The sequence below is a fragment of the Tursiops truncatus genome, chromosome X (genome assembly GCF_011762595.2).
Source record: "Tursiops truncatus isolate mTurTru1 chromosome X, mTurTru1.mat.Y, whole genome shotgun sequence".
In the NCBI taxonomy this organism is placed as follows: domain Eukaryota; kingdom Metazoa; phylum Chordata; class Mammalia; order Artiodactyla; family Delphinidae; genus Tursiops; species Tursiops truncatus.
Genome location: NC_047055.1, coordinates 53,815,571 through 53,820,881, shown reverse-complemented (window position 1 = coordinate 53,820,881; position 5,311 = coordinate 53,815,571). Strand labels below are relative to the sequence as shown.

Below are 5,311 nucleotides of genomic sequence, written 5' to 3'. Positions count from 1 at the left end.
AAAAGAACATCAGTTCATGTCAATGTTAATGATACAAATGTCTCCCACTTCACTTTTTAGTGTTTTCAGGGTTTGTTTTTTGTTTTGGATTGGGGGAGAGCTTCAAATATATGCTTTATATGCATTCCAGCAAAACTTGTGTGACCAAGTGATGCACAAACATTGTTTTCCAACTGCTCAGTCTTCTTCACTTGCAAATATTCAAACACAGAGATGTAACTTGGTATCCTAAAACTATCTCAACGCTTAGACATTTAAAGTTGCTAGTTTATTAGTGTTTTTAAAGGATCAAAAGTGTTAATTTATTAGAGAGAAATGTATTTAATTCTATAATACATCATACTTAAATTATATGAACAGTCAATAAGAATAGGAGTATGAGTGAGTAACCTTGAATTTAGCATTACAAGTATACAATATAGTTTTACTTTAATAAGACTAATTCTCAGAAATAATAAAAACAAACAAAACTCTCAGTAGCTGAACTAAAAGTTCAGGGTTTCAAAAATTGGCTATTTGGCTTAGAAATGGAATGTAATTGAACCGTCTGTTTCAAAGAAATGTAAAACTAATGTTGGGTGAGAAGAACCATGGCCTCTCCACTCACAACATGAGCTTAACTCTGAGTAACCAGCCACAGCAGACTATTGCTAGAGGACACTAAGAACATAAAGTGCCTCCCACACAATTGAGACAGGTGTCCAGGAGCCACTGAAATTTGAATGTACAGCAAAAACACCAACAAAATCCCTCCAGCACTCCAGATTTCACATTAAGCAAAAGTATCAGCAGACCCACTGCTGGAAGAACTTGAAGCCTGTGGTTCAATGAAGGTAGGCATTGCAACAATAAAACCCAAACTGAGCTCAACTCTGGATAAGATTGAATCAATCTGCCCCAACCCTCCTCCTTGGATCTGCACATATGTGCACACACATACACACACTAAAGACACTAAAAGACTTGACAAATAAAAACACTACTTTTCATTAAGTTGTTAAACAGATATACTTGTAACAGCAGGATGATATGACATGTTTCTTTAATACAATAACATTTAATGTTTGAGCATATGTTATGCAGGCATACTTTTTTGGCTTTTGTTCCATGTGTACTCTTGTACATGTTATGGGCAACTCTGGAATTCAGGAAGTAATATGGCACCGATAGTTAGCGTGTGATTAAGATAATAGAGTATGGCAGTAATTCAAAAATTTTAATAGGCATCAAAATCACTTGAGGAGAATATTAGAAATGCAAATTGCAATGTACTATTTCAGAAATTTAGTTTGTGTAAGCTATATGCTGAGTCAGGGATATGTTTTTCTCTCTCTTAACTCCAGTGTATAGAATTGTGTTTTATGTTCACTTCATGGAATATTGTCATCACAGCCCTATGTTTGTTAAAAGATAATTTTAGCAAGTTTTATTCTTCATCCTTCTCCAACTTATTTTTCCTCTACCATAGACATACACTTTTATGAATTTGATATATGTCTTTCCAATCCATCTTGCATACCATCTCTATATTTATATCTAGATAGGTAGTAAATAAACAGATTGATCTGTGGAAATATAAAGTTTTGTTTTTTATGTGTTTTTTAAATATGGTATTCTGCTTTATTTTGTCTTCTTTACTGAATATAATTCTAAAACTTATGCATGATTTATTGTGTAATTTTAGTTTAAAGCGCATTACAATCCATTGTATATACATTTCATGCATTCATTCCACTATAGATGGACACCTAGGTTGTCTCCAACTCTCTGTTACCACAAATTAAACTAATGAACAAACTAAAACATAGCTCCTTGTGCACCTGGCAAAAGTCTATTTTATTTATTTTTTAATATATTTCCCAGTCATGGAATTGCTCAAACATAAGCATCCTCAATTTTACTGAATATTGCTATAGTGCCTCAAAACATCCACAGCAGTTTAAATTCCCACTGACTATATATGAGGGTTTATGGTTCCCCAGATTCCTACCAACATTTCAAATTATTTGATCCTCTACTTTTGCCCTCTAATAATTCTAAGGTGACATGTTAGTGACACTTTATTTCTAATCTCTCTAATTACTGTTGAGGTTGTGAAAACTTAATAAACAAAAACCTTAATTAGAGTCAGGTGACCAGAAGGGAGAGCTCTCACACCATGTGATGATTGCAGAGCCCAACAAAAAGAAGAAAGACTCCTCTTCTTTCCTGGCAAGGACTCAGCCAATAAAAAGCCATGAACGCCTTGTAAACTATAACTCCCCCAACTTCTTATTTCTCTCTATAAAGGTGTTCTCCCTCCTTGCTCTGCGAGGACTTGCACTGACTCTATATGGTTGCAGACTCCTAAATAGCAGTTCTCTGTTGATGCAGAATAAACCCATTTTTCCTGGAGAAAAATCTTGCAGTCTATTTGTTTTATGTCAATATTTCGGTGACCTATAAGGGGACCAGAGAAGACCCTTAAAGGCTCCATGGCTGGTGAGCAAACAGGTGCAAAACCCCAAATTGGCGGCAGCGGAATGGTCAGTTGAGTCTCCCGGCTGCATCTGGGAAGAGTGGATGTGAGGCTGCGGCGCGTGGGCTCCAGGGACAGCCGAGGTGGATGCAGCCGGTTGGGGCTCGGGTCCTAAGACCGGAGTGTCGACACCACCCAACCGGTGGGTGCCTCGGGGTGAAGTTAGGCTCAGGGAGGCTCTTCTGAGCGTCTGGGGTGCCACTACACACAGACCATGTTCGTGGTGTGTCTGACTTCCCAGCTGCTCAAGGCTGTTCCCTGGGCAGGCTGCAGTGCGTCCTGGCCTGTCTTTGGGGTGCTGGGCAGGCATGACTGCAGGCCTCGCTACAGCACACAACCAACAGGCCCAAGTGGGGTTGCCTCCTTCCCTGGCAGGTGGGTCCACATGTAGCTTGAGGAGATGCGGGTCCCCAGGAAGATGTCCATCAGCCCCCTGGAGGGCTGGCTGACTGTTCACTACCCCCTGCCCAGACTGGACGCTGGGACCCCAGGGACTGTGTCTCTAGCCCAACTCTATGAGTGTCCACCAGCCAGGTGGGGGAAGGGGTCGAGCAGAGTGGTAAGGAGGTCTGGGATGCACCCCAGATACAGTGCAAAAATGTGCTCAAGATCCACCGGCAGAAGTGGAATCATCACAAGTAACACAAGCTGGTCAAAAGGACCTGGTACCTGTGGCAGAAAGTCAGGGAAGGACACCTGAATCGGAAGCAGATGAAGTTGGAGAGACACCTGAGGTGCATCTGGCGGGAGGCGGGCCTGAAGGAAGCCCCCAGGTTGGCAGACACCCAAGATCTACCTGAAGGGCAAATGAGCCTCGTGTGTCTTTCCCCCAGCCCTGTTACTGCTGATGACCCATTGTAATAAATATTCAGAGAACTCAGCTTAAAAAAAAAAAAAACAAAAAATAAAAACAAAAATTGAACTCCAATAGCTCACTGCTTTTCTTGCCAACCTCGGAGTTTGAAGGTATGTCTTTCTACTGTATCTGAGCTCATGCCTTCTATGCATTTGAAGCTTTCCAGGATTTATTCAGGATCTATTTAAAGGTTTCTCTTTTTTTTTCTGGTTAAGGCTTTGTTCTGTATTGAAGTACTCATATGGCACGTTGGTCTGATCTAGAGATCAGACTGTTTTAACTGAAACTGGCCAGCCTCTGGCCCATTCCCTTTGGAAACAGGCTGTTTCTTCTAAAACTGGCTAGCCTTCAAACCTTTCTTTTAGGAAAAGGGGTTGTTACACAAAACTGTACCAGTTTCTCAGCATTAAGCCTATTCTTTTGGATTAGGGGCTGTCCTATGGAAATGGGTTGGAAAGCCTTTGGCCTGGCTCCTCTGAGACCAAGCTGTTTTCTTATAACTGGTAGGTATTATGTTTACAGGCTGTTTGAGGTACAAGCTGTTTGTATTGAGCTGTTTAAGCTGTGTGAAAATTATTCTTTTATTCTAAAGGAAACGAGATTCCAGTCATCTAAATATTTTGAGGATGCACCCCCTATAGGGCTTCCAGACAATTTTATGTTTAAAAACCATGGCCCTTCCTCATGTGCTTTCTAACTAAATGAACCTACCTGACCTAAGGCAATTTATAATACCAATGGCCATCATGGAGAACTTTCAAAATCCCCAAACTTAAGTTCCTTAAAAGCAAATTGGACTACAACAGCTCAAAAGTTTCCAAAACTGAGTGACTGCTTATTTCTATTGTTATTTTGAGGTTTTCCAATATTAGCAAAAGTCTATAATTCCCTTTCTGCAAAATACGAATTTAAAATTAACCGAGGCAGGCCTTCACTGGTGGTGCAGTTTTAAGAATCCCCCCACCAATGCAGGGGACATGGGTTCTAGCCCTGGTACAGGAAGACCCCACATGTCATGCAACAACTAAGGCTGTGTGCCACAACTACTAAGCCTGTGTTCTACAGCCTTCAAGCCACAACTACTGAGCCCACATGCCACAACTACTAAAGCCTGCATGCCTAGAGCCTGTGCTCCGCAACAAGATAAGCCACCACAAAGAGAAGCCCACGCACCATGACGAAGAGTAGACTCCACTCGCTGCAACTAGAGAAAGCCCGTGTGCAGCAGAAAAGACCCAATGCAGCCAAAAATAATTAAATTTATAAAAAAAATGAATAATCACTTATTAAAAAGAATAAAATAAAATAAAATTAACTGAAGCAAACATATAAATGAAGAAAGATAGAATGGCTCTGAAAACCTCAGGCTCTTATTCCATGGCTTTTTTTTGTCCAAGGCTCTGACTCTGGTACCATCTTGACTTTCTTTTTCAGCATTTTGTGGCCTAACTCTACACCCAGCATCATCTTCCTCCTTCCCTTACTACTCTATACCCTTAGTTTCCCCGATACTAATTCTCTCACTAAATTTCTTTTCTCTGAAACTCTCCCCAATTCCTTTTCCTCTGACTTTATCAGAACGTCTTCCTTAAAAATTAAGCCTTCTGATGATTCAGACACTCAACCCTTAATTTCCTATATCCCTGGTCTAAAGCTGAACTGTGAACCATAGTCAAGGATCTTCCCAAAGTAATCAAAATCCTCACAGATTTGCTGAGGAATTTAATATAGTCATTCAAACTTATCAACCTGGTTTCTCTGACTTAATATCAGCTAGTTTATATGCTTTGTATTATATGCATAATACAAAGGTCAGGGGAAGAATTTTATGAAAACCACTAATTGGAAAAATTTTGAAAGCTCTCTAGAATTACAATCGGGAAACAAGCCCACTATCTTATTATATGACCAGGCTAGAGCAATTGCTAGTTGACTTC

General features: G+C 40.3%; 1 pseudogene; it reads left to right on the top strand.

Moving 5' to 3' along the window:
- Positions 1–2,732: 2,732 nt before the first annotated feature.
- Positions 2,733–3,329, top strand: LOC101329938 (small ribosomal subunit protein mS38 pseudogene; annotated as a pseudogene).
- Positions 3,330–5,311: the final 1,982 nt, after the last annotated feature.